We start from the raw sequence: 23,456 nt of genomic DNA on the forward strand, positions 1-23,456 counted from the left end.
CCAGAAATAATCACAGCTGGTGTGATGTCCACAGGGAAATGTTGTCTAGGACAAGTATTTTAATTCTACAGATCAAGACGGCTCAAGTAGGAGGCAATGTTCTCGTACACAAAACAGAGTTCACATGGAAGAATGGAGCCCTTAAGAATTAGTCAAAAGAAAGTTACCTTAAGAAAGGCTTTCAGACCCTTAAAGAAACAAATGCTAAAGAATGTACGCCCTGAGAGAAGTTGGGAAAAGCTGTCAAATGAACCAAGAGTGATTAATTAATAGAGTCCACAGTAAAAAAAAACTTGTGAAAACCATTCCAACAAAAAGAAGTTATATACTTACCATAACATTCAATCTGTTTTGTCCATTTTCATTCCACCTCGACTGATGAGTTTGGATCCAAGCCCTCAGATCTGACTCAGCAGTTGTAAAAGCTTGTGGCAACCTTAAATTCTCGAGCTTCTCCCTTACCCAGAATGCACCACCCCCATGACTTCAGATTATAGTAAAAGACTAACCTTTTACTCATACAGAGAGAATTTTAATCAGAAAATTTGCAGATAACAGAAGCACAAAGCTATATCTGGACTCTTAAAAGGTGAAGGAAAGATCCCAAAGGTTGGCTCTAGCCACTCACTCTTCAGACAACACTGGATGGGGATTGGTGGGTGGGGAGTTGAGGAGGAATGAAAATGGACAACACAGATGGAAAGTTATGGTAAGTACATAACTTCTCTATCTGATGTTGTCGATTTTCATTCTGTCCTCGACTGATGGGACAGAGTCCCCAGCTACTATAATCCCAGGGTGGCCACAAAGAAGGATATTCCTAAGCACCATTGAGCTAAAGGACGCCTTACTTCTAGAAAAGAAGTCTAGCTTGTAATGAGATATCAAGGTGTAAGGAGAAGCCCAAGTTGCCGCTGCACAAATACCATCCATGGAGGCTCTTGAATGAAATGCTGAAGAAGCTGTTATGGATCTTGTAGAATGAGCATGCAATTGCATGGTTAAGGGCAAATTTAATTTACCATAAATTAAAGAAATGCAATCAGTGAGCCATTTGGCTAGGGAAACTCTAGACGGTGGCTTGCCCAAGTTCTTTTCTGCAAAAGAAACAACTGATCTGATTTTCTGAAATCCTTTGTTCTGTGTAAGCAAGAACACAACTGCCTATGCACATCTAGTAAATGAAACAAATATTCACCATTACTTCACCACGAACTGGAAACAGAACAGCTCACCACCACACAAGGAAAGAAGCCAGTGATTACCTTTATATTTTATTAAAATTGTAGTTCAGTCCAGTAGTAGATCCACAATGTAGACCCACAAAACAGGTAAAATAAGCACACACTGGACCCAATCACCACTGTTTATATAATTTGGAAAGAACACTGGAAGGTTGATAGATTGGTTAATGCTGGATTCTGGTACAACTTTGGGCAAGAAGGATGCATTAGTTCGCAATGTAATTCTATCTTTATGAAAAGGTAGGTATGGGAATTTCTGAAATTTGTCTGGCTGAAGTAATGGCCATCAAAAATAAGGTCTTCCAAGATAAAAATTTGAGACCTCAGGTATTTGCAGGCTTGAAGGGTGGGAAGAACCAAAGCTTGCAGTACCAAAGTTAAGTCCCATGGTGGAGAAGGATCTTTAACTAGAGGTCTCAACAGAAGTGTACCATGTAGAAAGGTCTTACAAAGTTTATGCAAAACAAGGGAACAGTCATCAAGACCAATGTGGAAATTGGAAACTGCTACTAATTGAACCTTTACTGTAGAAGAACTGGTTCTTTGATCAAAAAGCAGTGACAAAAAATCCAGGATAGTGTGAATCGGTGCACAGAAAGGATCCACATCATTTTCAACTGCTCAATGCACAAATCTTTTCCATTTGCTAGCATATGTTTTTCTTGTAGATGGTTTAAGGGAAGAGCATAGATTGTCTGGTTATTACTGAAATGGAGAAACCAAGCCATCAGCTTAAGCTTTGGAAGATCCAGATGAACCATTTCTGTCTGGTGGGATAGAAGGTCTGGAACTGGACACAGAATCTGGGGTTGATGGATCAAATGAGGCTACAAGAAGGGTAAGCAAATTTGTCAAGGCCAAAAAAAAAGAGCAATGAGAATGACCTTGCTCTTCAACCTGGCAGCTCTCAAAGAATTGCGATATCAGAGGGATCAGAGGATAAAGCATACAGAAACCCAGGGTTCAATCGTGAAGTAGAGCATCCCTCAGTGACTCCCCCTGAAGGGGGATAAGGGCAAAGTAGCTGCTGCACTCGTTCAGGGGAGATGTAAAGAGATCGCAGAAAGGCTGGCCCCATTTGTGCAAAATCATGTCAGCCACTTTCTGGTTGAGGGACCGTTTGTGAGGTAACACAATGCACTTGCTCAGTTTGTCTGCTAGTACCTTGGTCTTCCCTGAAATATGCATTGCTAAGTTAAAGGGGTTGGAAGAGATTTCCCATTGCCACACTCGCAGTGGTGCTTGACACAGGGGGGTATGGATTTGGTTCCCCCTTGTTTTGTTGATGTGCCAAACCACTGACATGTCTGTTTGTAGTGCATTCATTCCCAGCAGGGGAGCATTCTGAAATGCTTGCAATGCTAAAACCACTGCTCTCAACTCCAGAACACTGATATACAAATTGGCCTCTTCGGGGGACCACATGCCTTGGACCGTCAGAATTTCCTCAGATTTCACACGAAAAACAATATGCAATGAAATACAACAGTAAAAAAAAAATGTATATACAAAATTATATAGAAATTTAAAATAAATACATAACTACATTATTTACCGAATGAAAACCATTCTAAGAAGCATCAGTTTGATATATCCAGTTATAAATCATTAACCCTAGAGAGCCCCTACCATAACCTCTCTGCTTTTTCCTTTAGGATAGGGGCAACTGAAACAAATTTGTTTAAACCTGGTGGAAAATTTGTTGCCAACCTTAATTGACATTGTGTTTCCCTTTTACTTAACAGGGTTTTCCAATCCCAACCCCTTGGACTTATCAAAATCTGTTCTATGATACCAAACATGAACGTCCTAAAGCCCATACACTTTATAGAATGTTTAAGCAAGGCATTGGTCTCTCTTTTTTTTCTATTGTTGTATTTCATTGCATATTGTTTGTGTGTGAAATCTGAGGAAATTCTGACGATTACATCATGTGACAAGGGATGTTAACAGGTTTTAACATTGGTTTTACTGATTCTGATGAAGTCCCTGGTTTCGGAGGGACAAAAGTGCTTAATTTAACTGTTTATTAAAGTGTGGTGTGGAAACCTACTTGACCTCCACTGTGTGTAGTTCATTCTACTTTGGTTCTTATGGTTACAGATGTGACTTTTCGAAATTAATGGCTATGCCTAACTGGGCACAAAGCTGGATTACTTCATCTCTTGCCATGATGTGCTGATGCCTGGTCGTGGCAGAGATGAGACGGTCATCTAAGTAAGAAAATACTTGGAATCCGTGCAGTCTCAAGTGAGCTGCTACCACTGCCATACATTTGGTTAACACCCTGGGGGCTGTGGTGAAACCAAAGGGCAACGCTCTGAACTGGTAATGACTGGTCCCTATCCGGAAGCATAAGACCTTCTTGGATCTATTCATTTTTATGTGATAGCACGAATCCTGGAGATCCATCAAGCACATCCAGTTGTCCTTCTCCAGAAATGGAAGAATCGATTGAACCGTGATCAGTGCTTTTTTTGTAAACAAACAGGTGGTGGTACACATATGTTGCATTTGGGTCAACCCCCCCAGACCTTCCAGTGTCCCATTATTTGGCTGTTTCTCCCCAGTTGCCATGAACACTGTTCAAAACTCAATTTGCATACTGCTTTCTGCTTTACTTCCACAATGATTACAGATATTTGGATTTCATTTAAAACTTTTATTTCAAAATTTTCAGCACAAACACTAATAGACGTTTGCTAAACAAAGCAATACAGTCTCACAATGAAAACAGACTTAGCTTTAAAACTTCTGTGAGTTTGAAACTCACATTCATTGAAACAGCACTGAAACCCACATTCAAAGAAAATGCATCTGGCCAGTGGCAGATTAAGTTTATCTTTGGGCTGTTTTCAAATCACAGACCCCTTGCACACATTTTTAGGACCATGCAAAATTTATTTGATTCACCTTCCTGATTGTATTAAATTATAATATATAATAATTAAATTATATCCCTAGTATAATACACCACTTGTTAGAGGGTGTTTTAAATTTACAGCCAGTAAAAGCAAAGAAGCAGAACATATGAACCAAAACTGCCCAATTCAGAACATTTCAACCATAAAAGGCCACTCAGACTTCTGTCATTACAACTCACCAATATCAGTCAATATACACAGTCTCTGCAGAAGTAAAAGTCATCTGAATAATTCCACATTAAAGAGATCTGACTGTAACTAAAGAAAAGGTTGCTGCTAGCAAAAAACTTTATATTTAAGTATGTCATCTACAAATTCACTGCCTGCTGCTGTCCTTGAAGAATAAATTGTCTATGTTACATTAAAAATGATAAGCTGGTAATATTGCAATAGGGAATGGATGGCAAACTAAAACAGGTTCTTGGTTACTAGGCATCTTATCCAAAGTAGGGCATACACAGGACTGCAGCACCCCACCCTCTTAAAATCTCAGCAATCCATCTACATGCTGTGGGAATAGAACCACAGCCTTCTGCATCAAAACAAAAGTATGCTATCTGCTGTGCTACTAACACTGTTTTAAAACTCTAAACACACAACACTGATGCCCATTTGCTAAGCAAAACAATTGCATATTTTGGGTAGAGGATTCAGGCTCTCGCTTCCTGTAGCTAAGGTAAAGAGCTTGAGCCTAAGCAAATTACTAACCACCTGCTAAACCCTAAGTAGGGGCATTTCACTGTCTCGCACACATACCTCAACCTTTTAATTGCAAGAAATCTGGACAAAGTCTAAAATAAATAGTAACAGATTATAAATATTTCTCTCATGAACTTAGAAAATTGCTAGAATAACAGGATTTGTGTTAGTATGCATTTTTCTAAAGGATATCAAGTTAAAACCTTGAATATCTGTCATTATTTAGCAACTTCAATCTTTTTATGAGGAAAAAGAAATATGGGGCAAAAATCTAGACATTCTGCAAAAACCTGGGCAGTTGAGGGATATGCTATCTATCTCTTACACACACACACACACACACACACACACACACACACACCATACCTCTCAACCTCTTAGCACAAAAAGTCTGGGCAAAGCCTGTCATAATGGGGGGACAAAGGTCCAAAACTAGTAACACATTTTAAATATTGTTCTTATAAATTCAGAAAGTTGCTAGAATAATAGGATTTGTGTAAGAATGCATTTTCTAAAATATATGAAGTCTGAAACTAAACTCAATATCTACTCTGTCTCTGTACAGTGTTCACAATACTAACTTCTGTACTTGTTATCCTGTATAATTGTAGCTAGTCTTTTTTTTGCTAAGTTTTCTTTGCTAAGTTTTTAATACCTTAATGAATTTGTACATGGAGCTTTTCTCCCTGGGCCTCTGCTGAAAATGGATATGTATCCAGCTAGACTAGCCCGGTCAACAAAAATAAATAAATAAATAAAAATAAATAAATGCATGCCATTAGTTAGTAACTTTAATCCTTAGATAATCCCGGTGATTTCTCAAAAAAAAAAAAAAAAGACAATTTGTATGAGGAACAGACCAAAAATATAAGGCAAAAACCTTTTAAATATTGCTCTTACAAACTTAGAAAGCTGATAGAACAACAAGTTTTGCATTAATATGAACTTTCTGAAGGATATGAAGTCTAAAGCTCAAATGTCTGCCATTATTTGCTGTCTTAATCCTCAATGATTTGCCAGAGAATGCCAGAAAAACACAGTTTTATGAGAAACAGACCACACGTGAGACTAAAATCATTACATTCTGCAAAAACCTGGACGTTTCTCACACACACACACACACACACACACACACACACACACACACACACACACACACACACCTACTTATACACAAACACACACACAGACCTACCTGCTTCTTATACATACACATACCCCACCTACGCATTTCTTGCACCTACGCACACTCCTCTTAAAAACTTAAACACACACCCAACACCTACCACTCACTTGTCTGGTTGTGGTCCAAAGTCTTAAACGTCTTCAGGAATTCAAATTCCGCATGTGCGGACCAGGAAGATATAAACGATCTGTAAACGATCAGTCGCACATCGCATAGACGTCTTTTGCTTCTGTGTGATCCGACGCAAAGGGCGTTCTTAAATAAGAATGCCCTTAAAACAGGAAGTTTTTTTTTTTTTTTAAAGAAACAGGGCAGCAGAGGTGCCAGTATGCTGTACTGGCCCAAAAAAAGCCCTGACCATGTCCATCAGAATGTGTGTTCTGAACAAAGTTGTTCAGACTACTGAGATCCAGAATCGGTCCAGTCTCCTGTTTTCTTTGGCACTAAAAAGAATCTCTAGTATGTTCTGGATTCTTTCTGGTCTAGGGGACCACTTGGATGACTTTAGTTCAGTAGCTTTTGTATCTGAATTGCTGCTTGTTCCCTCTGACTGGGTGGAACATTGCGTCATTTCCTGGAATTTAGAGGACAAAGAGAAAACTAAATTATATAACCTCTGAATATGATCCTCTGCACCCAATTGTATTTTGTTATTTCTAGCTAGGCTGTCTGGTGCAGGGACAGATGACCCCAGAGTGCATCCAGAGGGGACAATCAGGTCTCCTTTCAGGAGTGCTGGAAGCATTTGCCAAAGAAAGCTCCTCTGGGCCCCTGATGTTGTGGGCCTCTTCTGTGGAGAGGGCAGCATCTACCATTTGAACTTCCCCCTCTGCCTCTGGGGGAAGATCCTCCATGTGTGTCCTGGAAAGAACCTTGTGATTTTCTGAACCATGTCTTTCCACCACCTTGATTCCTCAAAAAGGATCTTTGGGGGTGGTGGTGTACACCTGCAGAAAGGGTCTTTACATCCTTTTCACACCTGGACAATGTATCTTTTACTTTGGGGCCAAAAAGAGAGGTGCCATCAAAGGGAGCATTAATGAATGTAGATTTACAAGGCTGAGCAAAATCACACAAACACATCCAGGTGTGTCTCCTTATGGCTACGCCTGAACCCACTGCCCTAGAGGTTCTTTCTGCTACATTAGAAATAAGTCTCAAGGATGAATTAGAAATTGATTGTAGGGTTGCCAGCTGAGAAGCAACAGAATCTTTCACCTCTTCAGACATGGATCCTTTGAGAGTACCTGAAAGTTCCTTAATCAGATCCCTCTGAAGCTTAGTAAAATGTGCCAAGTAATTCAGACACCCTAAAGCAAAGATCACTGAAGCATAGACATGCTTCCCAAACCTGTCCATTGCCCACGTCTCTGTCAGGAGGATGGACAGAGGTACTTTTTTTCAGCAAGTTCCTTTCTAGTGGCCAAGCTTTTGATCCATAGTCCCACCCTTCTCAGAGGGCAGCCACTTGGAGGTCGAAGTTGGACCCAAACTGGCCATTGCCGAGGCTCCAAGATGCATAGACAGCTCAGAAAACCTCAGAGTTGACTGCAGCACCTCTGACCCGACAGGGGAAGAATCGGCTCAGAGAGCCCTCCTGATCCAATTGAACCAAAGAGCTCAGAGCAAGTCTCGGATCTAGGGATGTCACAAACCTTCAATCCAAAAGAGGTGGTGCTGGACGATTTGGATCCAAGGGCTCAGAAATCTGGATAGGAGTCAAAGTAATTGGTACTGGAGGAGTAGTGAATGCATGGGCTTCCCAACCAAATGGGATAGGAGCCAAGGAAAGGGCAGACTGGCTCTGCAGAGAGACTATCTTTCTCACTAGTCTCTCTATGTCTTCTTTGGTGAAACTTCTGGATAAACAGGTGGACAGAGCAGATGGAGACTTTGGTCTTTCTAAAAAGGGAGAAGGCACTCTGGATGGAACCACGTCCACCAAAGAAGAGTATCTTGTCCTAGGCAGAATAGGTATCTGATCCGAAGTCTACAGATCCAACAAATCGTTGCTCGTCAGAGACTTTGGATCCAAAGAAGCCATTGGATCCAAGGACTTGAATTTGGGCTTAGTGGAATCTGACAAGAGTTGGAACCAATAATTTTTGTCTCTTCTTCAAATAATCCGAAAATACAATAGGATCCAAAGAAGTTCTTTTTTCTGATTTTTCCAAGAACTTCGAGGATACTGAAGAAGTGCTCGGAGAAGTAACAGCTGTCTTTTTAGGTTTCCCTTTGGAAGGTCCAGATATAGCTTCATCAAAGAAGGCAAAAGTCCTTTTAGAACAAGTTTCTGTGCTCTACCAATGCCCTAGGGTTGGAAAGCATGGTAGATCGCACAATTCTCCTGGAGGTGGAGAGGTCCACAGCAAAAAACACACATGGCGTGCAAGTCAGACATGAAGATCTTTGGACTACATTTTCCACATTTTTTGAACCCACCCAGGCTCTTGCCTCTGTCAGGGAAGAACTATTACAACCAAAACTAAAAAAGCCATAGAAATACAATCTTTAACATAAAATACATTTTTTTACACAGACAAGAGAAAAGGGAAGAGGAAAGTAACAACAATATAAGACTACGGTAATCGTAGAAGAGGGGAGTTACTAACAATAGTAACGGAAAATACCATGAATGGTAAAGGAAAGGAAAAAAGTAGACAGAAAAACTTAATCTGCAAATGATTAGAAAAAATGGAGATAAATTTAAGTTTTTAAACCTGTTACTTATCACTCAAGCTCGAGAAAACAATGGGACCATGTCTTTTCCCTAGAAGCGGTAAACAAGATCTGAGGTAGTGGGGGTGGTGCATTCTAGGTAAGGGAGAAGCTCGAGAGTTCAAGGCTGCCACAATCTTTTACGACAGCCGAGTTGCATCTGAGGGCTCGGATCCAAACCTATCAGTTGAGGAAGGAATGAAAATTGACAATATCAGATCAGAAGTGACAGGAGCTGTGAATGAGTCAAAACGTTTTGGTAAAGACATACAGAAATAAAATCCACTTGCTTTAGGTTTCTGGGAAGAAATAATCAGCACTATTCAACTCAGAAAAGCAGGATTACTGGTCAAAAGATGTGAAGAAACCACAGGAATGATTAAAGTAGGGAGCTGAGATCTAGACAGGGATTGACAATCAAATGGGACCATATGGTCTTGAAGAAGCAAAGTTAGGACAGGTTTCTCCAAAGGATGAAGCATTAGCAAAGGAAACCATTCTTGTTGGCACCAAAACGGACCTAGAAGAATGACTCCAAACTTGAGATGCCTGACTTTTTAATTGACTCCTGTCATCACAGGAGAGGGAGTAGGTGTAGAGGACACCAGGGACCATTTCTGGACAACATAATCCCTGGGGAGTTCCTCCAGTGGAGGAATGAGGAGAAAAAAAATTGCTGTAGTTCATGTTGATCAATGAGGCAAAGAGTCTGCAGCAGGACTTTCTTCTGCTATAAAACAGTCTCCCTCCTGCTGAGGTGATGAGGGAATGAGTTGTGTGGCACAAGCAGATAATGGCTGCACCTCTCTGCTAATGACTTAGCTTCCTCTGGAATGTGGTTTGGTAACACTTAAATGACACAGTCCATTCCAAACCCCTACTGCTTTTTGACATGAGGAATATGAATGGGATCCCCCACCCCTAATTATATATGAAAACACTGTCAGGTTTTTGGTGAGGATGGCTAATATATCTTACAGCAGGGAAAACTAGAAGACTTGGACTTTGAGGACTACATTTGACTCCAGTATACTTATTTGTAGACTGGCCTCAGTATGTGAATAGACATTTTTACACTGTTCTTGACTATGCCCTACCCCACCCTAGAGGCATCGACATTGAAGTGGTAATCTGCAATGCTGCCCCTCACACCAAATTGTGTTCATGCATACACCACTGTGGATGAAACTTGCAGACCCTGGAAATTTTAACTTGCTGGGACTCGCAGTCTCTGAGAGCTGTGATTACCATATACAGTGCCCACTGTAACTCTCTCTCATATAACATGTGTTGAAAGGTACCATGGGGATTGACACAGTCATCAGACCTAGGTTTCTGAGGTAAAACTGGGTCCTGTTAGACTACAGCTAAATGACCAGTCAAACCAGTTGAGGGTGAAGTAATTCTTTCTGCGGGCAGATAATCTCTACCCAAAACTGTGTGTGGACTGCAAGCTATGAATGTGAATTGCTGAAATTTCACAATGTTCACTCTAAAACCCTAAGAACTGAAACAGACTAATAAGAGATACTCCTTATGTATGGAATTCCTGCCGTGGAATCCCGATGTCTGCCAGGTTTACTATTAAAATGTCGAAGTTCACAATGTAAACCTATTACTTCCGTGGTTAACAGCAGTGATGATCAGCATATTAATGACTTATAATGCCGAATGTAACACTGCTGTGAATAGAGTGCAAATCCGTCTATATTTTTCTTTTTACTTGTATCAGTGCTACTGACTCTAATCCCAAAATTGTGAAAAACATGCAAGTGCACATATGTAAAATCAATATATGCGTACACTCAAAATCAGTAAGTTAGGAGCACTTCCAAATCTCGAGGTTATATTCTCCATTACAGGGTACTGCTCGCTCTTATTTCTTATTTGCACTGACAGTGATCTGTTTGCGGGTGGGGGGGCAAGCCCCCCACAACTTATATATTCCAACTCCGAGATCGCACTACAATTTGGAACAGGATGAATCTCCCAATCTGCACTGTCCAGCGATCTCAATCAAAACATCGCTCACGACTGAGCGAATGCACAGTGGCATTCGCTGAACAAGGAACTCACAGACGTGATAGTTGGCAACATGGAAATCGGCCACCTAACATTCGCATTCCCATGTTCGCCTAACCATCACTTTGCATTTTGATAGTAAGCCTGTTGGCCAGTATACAAAAGCCTACTGTTGCTTTATGGCACGCTGAACATCACCCATACGCTCCATGTGTAGCATAAAGCATAAAGGTAACATCTGGACGAACCAACCTCAGAACTGATTGTCCCAGTAGGAACACCAGTCTAAGGAAACCCAGTAGGTAACCAGTACATCCAAGAAGGAAAAGGACTTGGGGAAGGAAGGAGAGTGTGAATACTGCAGCAGTGAAGGAAAGGACATCTACTATGTTCTTACATTCACTGCTCCAGTATTCCTTATATATGGGAGAGTGCCAAAGCTCAGGAAGAAACTTGTAAGGAGGAAGGGGCAGTAGAACCCTCCTAAGAAGCCATGAAGAATAGCTCTAGCAAAACCAGCTCTAGCTCTGGAGATACCATCCAACTTGTAGTGCTTGGGAAAAGTATGCAAAGAAATTCAGGTGGCTGCTTCAAGAATAGAGTTAGTATCCAAGCACTTGAAAAAAGCACCAAAAAAAGCCACAGCTCTATTACAATGAGCCTTTACAGAAGAAAGAAGGCTCTTACCATGAAAAGTATAACAAAAAGAAATAGCTTTTGAAATCAAAGAAAAATAATAATTTACTTGGATACAGCTAATCCTAAGCACCTGGGATGAAAAGTAAACACTGATCAGATTTTCTAATAGCCTTAATCTTTTCCACATAAAATCTGAGTTGTCTATGCACATCCGAAGTATGCCACACCCTCTCACTGTCAGATTTTGGAGAAGAGAAAAAGGTAGTCAAATGAACAAACTAAGAAACAACTCAACCACCTTAGGCATAAAAGAAGGAATAGTACATAAAGACACCCTGTCCTTATGAAATACCAAAAAAGGAGGACAACCCATAAGGGCTTGTAGCTCAGACACTCATCTGGAAGTAGTAACAGCCGACAAAAGAATGTTCTTTCAAGAAAAATGCTGCAAGGAACTGAAGCAGGAGTCTCAAAGGGATCCAGAGTCAACTTCTCCAAAACAAAATTAAGATCCCAGGGAGGAGGAACAGGCTTCCTAGGAGGTCTCATATGAAGGATGCCTTTTTGAAATTGTTTTAGCCTGAAATCTAGAAGCTAAAGAGGAGATAAAGGCAGACAAGCAGACATGGCTGATAAGTGGGCCTTAATAGAAGCATAGGCCCAAACCAGCACTGAGCAACTCACAGAAATGAGAGAGAAAGGAACATCCGCAGTGAGTGAGCCCAGGTTTCAAGAGAGACACCAAATAGAAAAACTCTTCCATTTGGATAAGCAGTGAGCTTTACAGGCCTCCTGCAGGACCTGCAGCACGTCCTCAGAAAAAAGGTGTCTAAAAGGAATCAAGATCCTATTATCCACAGTGTCAGTTGAAGAATGGACAGGTGAGGATGGCTGAGAGATCCCTTGTCTTGTGTGAGTAAATCCATCCTGTGAAGTAACTTGTGATGATTGCCCTTGGCTAAAAGCAGAACAGGAAGGAACCAATGCCGTCACAGCCAAAAGGAAGTCACCAACAATATTTTGGGAGCATTCTTTTGAATCTTGAACAGGACTTTTGGAATGAGAAGAGGGGGAGGAAATGCATACAGAAACATCCACTTCCAAGAAAAAGAGAGGGCATCCACCTTCCACACCAGAGGACCTGGGGCTCTGGCACAAAACAGAGGAAGTTTTCCATTCAAAGGAGAGGCAAACAGATCTACTTGAGGAGTACCTCACTGGTGGACAATGTCCAGAAACATATCCCTGTGACGCATCCATTCGTAGGATTGAGTTAAGCACCTGCACAAAGCATCTGCCACAATGTTCTGATCTGAAGAGATATAAACTGCCTGAAGAGTCACTTGATGCTTGACAGTAGCATCCCACACCAGAAGTGCCAGTCAGCAAAGAAGATAAGATCTCGTTCCTCCCTGTTTGTGTATATACCACATCACTGTGGCATTGTCTGTGAACACCTTGAGAGGCCCTGGAGAGAAAAGAGGATGAAAGTCCTGAAGAGCTGGCATAGGAACTCATCTCCTTGACACTGATGTGCTCTTTCTGCTGAAGAGGTGACCACAAACCTGTACCTTTAAGGAACCAAAAGCTGCACCCCATTCCATGTCTGAAGCACCTGTGAACAGTTCCTGAGAGGAAAGAGGGGGATGAAAAGGGATTTAGAGACAACTGCTGAATCCACCAGTGAAGTTCCTTCTTGAGACAAGGAAAAAGAGGAAAGAATAGTTGTGTAAGAACTTAACATAACATATGTCCATATCTTCTCTGTTGCAGTATTCTTTACATGAGGGAATTGCCTGCCCAGGTGACCCGACATCAGCCAGTATACCAAATTATTTTACTACCGTAGGGTGCGCAGTACATCTCACATAGGCAGCTATTTATTGGACGTAGGCCATAAAAGTGATGTATACGCACACCATCCTCAGAACTGAAGCCCCAGATGGACAGAGTCCAAAGATTAGAGAGTCAAGCACATCCAAGAACTATAGGAAGTGGGGAGGAAGGTGGGACAGAATACTGCAACACAGAAGTACATCTATCATTATGGTAAGTTTTTACACAACTATTCTATGCCCTTCTATTCATCTGTTGCAGTATTCTTTACATGAGGGAGAATACCAAAGCTCATGCAGAGGAAGGTGGAGTTAGCTGAAGAATTTTCCAGGAAGCCATGAAGGATGGCCCTGGCAAACCCAGCCCTAGAGCTGGAAAAGGAATCAGGCTTGCAATGTTTGATAAAAGTGTGGACAGAGGTCCAGGTAGCTGCTTCTAAAATAGAATTGGTGTTTAGTCCCTTGAGAAAGACACCAAAGGAGGACACTGCCTGGCAGAGGGAGTTTCGATCGAGCAGGGAGGGTTTTTCCATGGTAGGGATAACAAAGTAAAGGATTTGGAAATCCAGTTAGACATGGTTTGTTTGACCCTGAGGTGGAAAGAAACAAATAGCTGGTCAGATTTCCTAATAGCTTTAGTTTTGTGAAGGTAAAATCTGAGTTGTCTATGCACATCAAATGTGTGCAAGATCCTCTCGCTATTGTTTTGGGAGAGGGGAAAAATGTTGGTAAATTAATAGCCTGGTTTAAAGACAACTCATTAACTACTTTGGGCATAAAGGCAGGGTTGGTGCGAAGGGAAACCCTATCTTTGTGGAAGACCAAGAAGGGGGGAGAAGCCATCAGGGCCTGGAGATTGGAGACCCTTCTGTTAGAAGTTATAGCTAGCAGTAGGAGTTTTCCAGGTGCAGTTTTTTAAGGAGCTAGAGGAAGCTGGCTCGAAGGGTGCAAGGTTCAGTTTCTCTAACACAAAGTTAAGATCCGGGGAGATGGGCTCAGGCCTCCTGGGAGGTCTAATGTGGAGGACACCTTTGAGGAACTGTTTGGCCTCAAATCTCAAAGCTAAACGAGGTGAAACAGGAAGACGTGGAAATGGCCGACAGATGTGCTTTTATTGAAGAATAAGCTAAGCCAGAATTGAGCAACTCGTATAGATATGAAAGACCCAGAAGGAGATCCACTGTTAGTGGGTCCTGGCTTTCAGAGAGACACCAGATAGAAAATGTTTTCCATTTGGAGAGAGAAGATTTCCTTGTGTTGGGTTTTCTGGCCTCCTGCAAGCATGTCCTCAGAGAATAGGTGTCTAAAAGGTATCAGGGGTCTATCACCCACACATTGTTTTGTGCAAGTGTGAGCTAAGTTGTGATGACTGCCCTTGGCTAGGTGCCAGGAGAAGGGGGAACCAATGTTGTCCTGTCCAACAGGGAGTCACCAGCAAGATTTTTGGTCTGTCCTGTTGAATCTTCAGCAGGACTTTCGGAATGAGTGGAAAGGGGAAGTTTCTACATGCGTTCCTTCTCTTCCTTGGGATTGATAGGGCATCCACTTTCCATGCCAGAGAGTGAGGTTCTCTCGCAGAACATTTTGGGAGTTGTCTATTTAGAGGGGAGGCAAACAAGTCTATATGATGAATACCCCACTGGTGAACTATATCCAGGAACACATCCTTGTGAAACATCCATTGGTGGGCCTGTGTTGTGGATCTGCTCAGTGAGTCTGCCACGGAGTTCTGAATGGAAGGGATGTAGACATCCTGTAGAGAAAACTGAAGTTGGTGGGCTAGTTTCCAAACCTCTAAGGCTAATCTGCACAGAAGATAGGTCTTTATCCCCCTCACTTCTTTTTACATATCACAGAACAGTCATGTTGTCTGTGTAAATCTTCAGCCATTCTGGGCTGAAGAGGGATTGAAAGGACTGAATTGCTAGGATCAATGCCTTCATCTCTTTTACATTTATGTGGTCCTTTTCCTGAGATGGAGACCACTGACCTTGAACAGTATATGTGGCCCCACAGTATCCCCCCCACCCTGTATCTGAAGTGTCTTGAGTTGGGGGCAATGGATGAATGGAGAGTCCTGGCTTGATGGACATTTGCTATATCCACCATAGGAGCTCTTTCTTTAAGCAAGTTAGGAGTGGGATTAGAAATTCCAGAGGATGGGCATATTGTGCCCACACTGACTTCAGGAACCACAGAAACTTCCTCATGTGGAGCCTTGCCAGGGGGAGCATAGGGATGGAGGAGGCCACCAGTCCTATGATTCTGAGAAATTGCCTTGCTGAAAAGTGGTGTAGGGTAAGGATATCTGAAAGGGTCTGACAGAGCTCCTGAGCCTTTTGGGGTGGAAGAGACACTATCATTTTGTCTGTTTGGAATCTGCACCTCAGAAAGACTATCTTGAGATGGAATAATGGTAGATTTTTTGCAGTTGATTGTGAATCCTAGATGTTGTAGGATGACAATGGCGGAGCGAAGGTTCCTCAACAGTTCCTTTGGGGTGTTTGCCTGGAACAGGAGGTTGTCCAGGTATGGGAAGGTTTGAATGCTCTGGAGTCTGCAGAAAGTGACTACTACAGCTAAACATTTTATGAAGACTCTTGGGGCTGTAGAAAGACCAAAAGGCAAGGCTAAGAACTTAAAGTGCCAGGAACCCACAGAGAAACAGTCCTTACATATGGGTAGTCGCTGTCCCACAATCCCCGAATACCAAGGGGTTGAACCGCGCCGGTCATCGCGCGAGAGACTGACGTAGTACGCGTACTTCAGTACAAATGCGGCGCATGACCGACGCCATTTTCCATAGACATTCCCTGAACTTGGGATGAATGGGAATATGTAGATAGGCGTCTTTGATGTGTATGGATGCTAGAAAGGCCTGTGGGAGGATTAGAGGAAAGAGGGGTGAGCATTATGAATGAGGGCACCTTTAGGAAGGTGTTGAGGAAGGAAAGGTCTATGATGCGTCTCCAGGGCCTTCCTTTCTGGGAACTACGAACATGTGAGAGTAGAAGCCTTTTCCTCTTTGGGGTGTGGGCACTGATAGTATGGTTCCCTGTTGTAGCAGGACTGCCAATACTTGGGGGAAGAGGGGTATCTGATCTGCAGGTGGTTGTGGGTTACCCCTGAAGGGCGGCATTGTGTGCCAAGCCATAAAATATCCATGTTTTATGATGTACAGGACCCAGGCATCTTGTGTTATGGATTCCCAGGCTGGGAGGGATAAGGACAGGCGTAGGGAAAGAGAGGCAGTGTAAGGGAGTCCCGAGGAGTCAAGAAGAACCTGCTCTGTCAGGAAAGGGCTGCTTGGCAGCATGGAAAGCAGAGGGAGCAGAGAAGCGATAAGGTTTCTTGCTCCCCTTAGAGGGTTTGGATTGGGCGGGCTGGGACTGCCTGTGGACAAAGACCTGTTCTGAAGGGTAGTTCCTGTGAAACGTTGGAACTGGAGAGACCAGAATACTTTTAAGGCCTTTTAACTCTTTGGTCATTTCCTGCAGTGGGCTTGAAGAGATCAGCTGACGACTTACCAAATAAGGCAGAGTTGTCAAGGGGAGCATCCAAGAGCTTCACATTGATGTTCTCATGGAGGGGTCGAAGCCTCAACCAAGCAAACCTTCTCAGTACTGAGGCAGAGGCTGCAGCCCTGGAGGTAATCTCAACAGCATGACAGCTGCATTTTATGGAGTGTTGGGCCACCTTGAGGATGCAGCAATGAGGGAAGAGGCCAAGGCTTTATTTTCTGAATCTGGCATGTCAGATACTATTTTAGTTAATTGTGACAAGTTCCATGGAATACTTAGTCATATGCATTTGGTAATTCAAAGCCCTGAAGGCTAACGTAGCTGAAGTGAAAATTTTCTTCCCCAACCTCTCTAGTTCCTACAATCTTTGTCAGAGGAGGAGAGAAGTGGAAGGAAAGGACCTTGAAGCCTTGTCAGAGGCTACAGAGATGACAGAGGGGTCTGTCATAGGAGTCTTAAATAGGAAATTGCAGTCTTGTGGGGCTTTATAATATCTGTCCGGCTTCTTAGAGGCTGGAGGCCAACAGTCAGGGTGTAGGGACTTGGAAGCAAAGGCATCCAGGAAAGCAGGGATAACCACAGGGACAGCTAAAGGGCTAGTGGTTTCAACCTGCAGGAGGTTGTAATATCTCTTTTGTACCTCAAACATTTGTGAGCTACCCCATTTAAAGTGGTCTCTCATTTTTAGAAGAGTTTCTCCAAATCAGATCTCCTCCACAGGGGAGTCTGTCCCATTAGAATCTTCTCAGGGGAAGCGTAGTCTAATGGGAAAGGTATTTGTGAGGAGTAGGCTCAGGAATCACTGTCCCCATCAGAGGAAGAATCTTCCTCTGAAGTAGGTTGTTGTCTGACCCTTTTTTGAAGGGAGGTAGGCCAGGAGGGAGGGAACCCAGTGGTAGACCTCAGGGCCATGAAGGATTTGAATAATCCCTGGGCAAAATTTTGCCACTCTTTCTGAGGGTCTTGAGGAGATGAGGAATGCTTGGTTTTCTGCTTTTTATTAGCAGCAGCGTCCATCCGATGCAAAGTAGGGGGTCTGGAAGTAGGTCTGCACTCAAGCACATTCGAGTCGACTTCTTTCCTCACTAAGACTTGCATGTTTCCCTTAGGGACTTCCAACAGAATAAGCCTTGGCTCCCCCTGGACATCAATACCTGATGTCTGTGAGGCCTCCCTGGACATGCTGGCATCTGGTTCTAAGGCGGCCTGTAAAACTGGCTTGTCCTGAGGATCCGATCCAAAGCAGGGCACATCTCCGTGCTACCATGTGCCTCAGAAGAAATGTCCATGTGGGGAGGCGCAGCTTCAGGCCTAGGCCTTTTGGCCTTCCACTTGGTAGGCTCAGTCGTCGGGCCGGAGGAACCCTCCAATGTGCTTTTAGCAAGAATTTTCAAGAGCTGGTTCTCTAAGTATATTGTTAGGGATGAAAGTCAGCTATGAAGGGTCTTGTGGATGAACGACTGGCAGACAGAACAGTTTTTATGGTTGTGATGGGACCCAAGACAATAAAGGCACTAAGAGTGACTATCCTTGTGTGGAATCAGTCTTCTACAATCACACTTCCCTTTCTTGGATGACATTAACTCTATGCAAAGAAAATACAACAGCAAAGACATAAAAGTTTCCTCAGATTCCGGCAGCAGAACAACGTTCAGGACTGGTGATGCGTCTGGCAGCAAATAATTTCTGAGGATGGTGCACATGTATGTCACTTTTTATGGCCTATGACCGATAGTTGCCTACGTGAGATGTACTGTGCACCCTACAACAGTAAAAGACTTTGGTATACTGGCCGATGCCAGGTCACATGTGCAGGCAACTCCCATATAAAGAATACTGCAACAGATGAATAGAAGGACATCTACAAAGTCTAGGGGATGTGCATGATGAAGTCACACTGACCTCAGAAACCACTGGAACTTCCTCATGTGGAGCTTGGCCACAGGGAGCATTGGAATAGTGGATGCCATGAAACCCAGAACTCTCGGAAACTCCCTTGTTGTAATGCAGGCCAGATTAAGAGACTGAAAGAAGGAAGTGAGAGTTAAGGCATTTGGAGAAGGCAGAGATACCAGGATAGGCAGTCTGAATCCTGCAACCCAGAAAGACATGATCCCAAGAAGGAGTCAGAGAAGACTTTTTGAAATTTATTGTGAACCCTAGGCTCTGAAGAAGGGACATGACAAAATGAAGATTTTGCAAAAGGATCTCTGGAGAGAATGCCTGAATTACCAGACTGTCCAAGTAAGGAAATATTTGGATCCCTTGAAGCCTGCAAAAAGCAATCACAGGAGCGAGGCATTTGGTGAATACCCTTGAGGCAGAAGAAAGACCGAAGGGCAAATCAGAGAAATGAAAATGCCAGGAAGCAACAGAGAAATGCAAACTTTCTGAAAAAAGGATGGATCAGAATATGAAGATAAGCATCCTTGACATCCAGAGATACCATATAGGCCCCAAAAGAGCAAGAGAGGAAACAGAGTCTGAAGGGACATCCAAAGAGGGTACCCTCAGAAAAGTGTTTAGATGAGAGAGGTCTAGAACTGGTCTCAAAGTACCCTCTTTTCTGAGCACTAGAAACATTCTTGAGTAAAACCCCTTCCTCCTTTGGACAAAGGCACCTCTTGAACAATACCCAGAGTCAAAATATCTGAAAGAACCTCTGGGAAAAAAAGGAAGCTGTTCCTGAGGAGGCTGAAGAATGCCCTTAAAAGCAGAACAAGATTTCCATACTAAGAAGTACCCCTGAAGAATGATGAACAGAACCCAAGAGGCCTGAGTAATCTGAATCCAGACAGGAAGGGAAAGAGGACTGTGGCTTGGAAGAGACAGACAGTCATACAGCACCTGGTTTATCAGGAAAGAAGGAAGGCTTCTGAATACCTCAATTCTGAGTGGCCTTAGCAGAAGGAGTCCACCACTCTTTTTACCCTTATTAGGAGGACAAGACTACCTACAAACAAAGGCTGACTTATTGGAGTAGTTTCTTTGAAATATTGGCACAGGTGAAACAAGCTCCTGTAAGGTATTCCCCTTATCCTGAAGGGACTTAAACCAGCAGCGGCTTCCCCCAACAAAAGTTTATTATCCAGGGGAGCATCCATCAACTTAGTCTTAATATCATCAGGTTAAGGTTGAAGCCTAAGCCAAGACTACCTCCTCATCACTGACCCAAAAGTAGCAGCCCTAGAAGAGGCATCTGCTGCATCATAACTACATTTGACAGAATGCCAAACTACTTGAGAGGAAGCCCCTAGCAAGGAAAGGGCAGAAGTTTTACCCTCAGAGTCTGGAGGATCAGAAATAAGCTGACAGGTCTGAGAAAGGAGAGCAAACACATGCCTAGACATATGGGTCTGATAATTAATAGCCCTAAAAGCTAGGGTAGCAGAAGTGTAAACCTTCTTACCCACCCTTTCCATAGCTCTGCTGTCCTTGTCAGAAGGCAGCAACTTAGGCAAAAGAAGCAATTGAGATGGCTTGTCAGAAAGCTACAGACATTTACACAAAAAATGACAATCCTCAGGCACCCTATAAAACCCATCAGGCTTCTTGGGAGCCGGGAGCAGAGAATCAGGTGCTTTAGAAGCATTGGAAAAAGCATCCAACAAAGCAGTCAAAACAGGAGGAACAGCAGCAGGTTTAGGAGACACCATCTGGAGCAAGACATCTACATTTATGGTAGGTACAAAACTGTACTATGTCCTGGAGGAGGTAATGAGAAATCTAATGCAATTTCCTATCCATTTGGAGATTGTCTGTTTTTTCCTTCTTTTCCTGTTGCATAAGCTACCAGAAGCTGGTCAGTTTTCTATTGTTTTTGTCCTGTGATTTGTTCTCATGGACACTCTATCTTGATGGAAGATCATTTCTAGCACAAAGTTCAAGTCCCATGCGATGCATGTATCTTGATGGAGGAATAGGACAGGCCGGACATGCTCCTCAGCAGTGGATACCAATGTTGTCTTGGCCAGTCTGGAGCTATCAGAATGATCTTTGAAGATGTATATGTCTGCTAGAATGTTTTCCTTCCCTGGTACATAAATTGCCTGTAACTGAATGTTGTAGCTCAGAGCCACATCCCATAGGTCTAGTGCCAGTGTGCCTCCCTGTTTGTTGATGTACCTTATCAACAGCTGGCCTTCGTGGAGAAGAGGTCTGAATGCCTTTTAGATTTATGTGCAGATGCAGTTGGGTCTGAGGCATCTGTCGTGATAGCTTGTCTTGGTTGACTTTTGCAGAAGGGCAGACCTATGTTTGATTGACAGAGAACTCTTGCTTCAGGCATGGGATCATTGGAATTTTGGTTTCCAGGCGAAGCCTGGCATGGGGACCAGATGCCATGAAGCCTAGAGCTTGTAGCACTTTTCTTGCAGTTAGATGGCTCTGCTTTGTTAATGCCAAGAAATAGAGAGGAAGTTGCTCTTTCTTTTCTGCAGTTAGAAATGCCATTTGTTTTGATGTGTCCAGTTCTGCACCCAGAAAGGTTATTATTTGGGATGGAATCAGCCTTGACTTTTGTATTGACATTTGTTTTGTTGTCCGCTTGTATCAGGCAGTCATCCAGGTAGGGATAGATTTGAATTAAGGGCAATGCTGAGAATTGATAATGCTCTGATCCTGCAAGAAATCTGAGGTATCTTCTGCAAATTGGTCTTATGGGGGCGTGCAGGTATGCCTCCTTGAGATCTAGAGTTACCAGCCAAGACTCCTTGCACAGCATGGGAAGAAGCTGCTGTAGGGTCAGCATTTTGAATTTTGGAACAATGATTGAGAAGGTGGTAGGTTTGGCATTCCTCTCTTTCCTGGTAGTGTATGGAAATGGAACCCTCTTGTAATGCAGTGCCAGTTTCTTGAAAATAATGTTAGCTCACTGTGATTGAGTTGTTGTAGTGGTGGTGGCTGTATTTTGTGCCTTCACAGATTTTGCTTTCTCTTCCATCTTTTCAGTACCTGCTCTGGGGCACCAAATAAATTGACCTTGTCCATAGGTGCATCAAAGCTTAGATTTGACATGGTCTGGTAATGCCTGCTCTTTCAACCATGCATGCCTCCTGATAACTGTGCCAGTCATGGCTGATCTAAAGGAAGCCTCCAGTGCATCATAGCCACATTTTAAAGAATGGTTACTAACCTGTTGTATGTTATGGAACATTTCTTGAATATACTTTTTATCTAAAGATTCTTCAGAGGACAGCTTTTTAGTCAACTGGTCAAGCATAAACTCTTGATATTGAATCATATGAAATTGGCAGTTCAAAGCTCTAGCTAACAAAGTAGCAGAGGTGTAAACTTTTACCCCATCTCTCTAAGGACCTGGATTCAGCTTTAGGGCCCTGGGAGATAGTCTCTGGATCTGCAAAGGGGCCTTATATCCTGTAGTACCTATCTGGAGGTAATGTATCAGGAGTAGTGCAAGCATCATTAAATGTATCATCAACAACAGATAGAACCGGAGGAATAGCTAAAGGCCTATGCTGTGGTAAGTGTAGAAAGGTCCTAAGCCTTTTCTAGAGTCTGAGAAATCTTGGCCCTGCCACTGAAATTGTTCCCTAAAATTCCTCAGGAGGAGAGGCTGAAAGAATAAGAAGCCTCAGGAGGGTCTGTAAGTTCTGAATCATCAGAAGAATCATCTGTGGCTACTGGCTCATTTCTGGAGGAGGGAGAGGCCCTGTCTGGATGAGGCTGGGATCCACGAATTAAAGTTATGAGATCCTGTGCCAAAGCATATGGGAGCTGGTGCTGGGCCTGTGAGAGGGGCTTGGCAGGCACAGGTTTGGAAGTTTGGCTGCTTTAGCCCTGGCAAAGGCCTTAATAGACATAGCTGGAGGCCTAGCAGCGGTAGAGATATCTAGTGGAATGGTGTCTGATAAATCCTGTGAAATGTTCTACCAGGATAGAAGAGGCCTCGAAGGCAAGTTATCAGCTGAAGTTTGGTTATTTGTGTAGTCGGAGGGATCCGCGGCATAAATGTAAGAAAATCGGGCGAAAATCTGTTCAGCATGCAATAGGAGTGAAATTTTTATGAGGTATTTGTTTCCCACAAGATAAACAGTTATTAACTTTCTCTGACATAGAAGTCTTCAAAGTAGTATTGAACAGCTTCTGCTTGAGCGCCGCGCCAGAGAAAGACTGAGGGACAACCCATTTGTAAGGACTGCAGATGCATCCTTGAAGGACATCTTATAGTATCACTAATGGAAATCAGAGACCTGAGCACAATCCCACTTAAAAAATTCCATCATCCTACAGAATCTCTCTCCAAAGGAAATTTCCTCAAAAGAAGAATCAGAAATATTAGATTCCTCCTCCTCTGACTCATAGTCCAAAGAAGAAGGAATTTGAGTAGAATAAGTCAGTGATTCCTCATCAGACTCTTCCTCAGAAGAGTCCTGTTTTCTAGGCCTTTTAAGGGGAGTACAGGACCAAGGAGAAGCAGGAACAGAAACCCCCTGAGGAGATTTTAATTACATTACAGCATTAAACAACTACTGAGTAAAGGCCTGACACGCAAGTTTGTGGATCCCTAGGAACAGAAGAAACACGTTTAGTTTTTTTACTTCTTCTTCAAGAGAAAGTCCACCATATAAAACTTAGAAGGCTCTGACTCCGGATGGCATTGAATAACAGTAGTAGGAACTTTTTCCCTGACTAGTATCGGCAGTACA

General features: G+C 42.9%; 1 protein-coding gene across 3 annotated transcripts in view; it reads right to left on the reverse strand.

Moving 5' to 3' along the window:
- The window catches only part of MYBL2 (MYB proto-oncogene like 2), a 779,549-nt gene that overhangs the window by 119,986 nt on the left and 636,107 nt on the right, over positions 1 to 23,456 (reverse strand). The window lies entirely within an intron of this gene.

Source organism: Protopterus annectens, chromosome 12.part0, assembly GCF_019279795.1.
Source record: "Protopterus annectens isolate FY-2018-M chromosome 12.part0, PAN1.0, whole genome shotgun sequence".
Taxonomy (NCBI): domain Eukaryota; kingdom Metazoa; phylum Chordata; order Ceratodontiformes; family Protopteridae; genus Protopterus; species Protopterus annectens.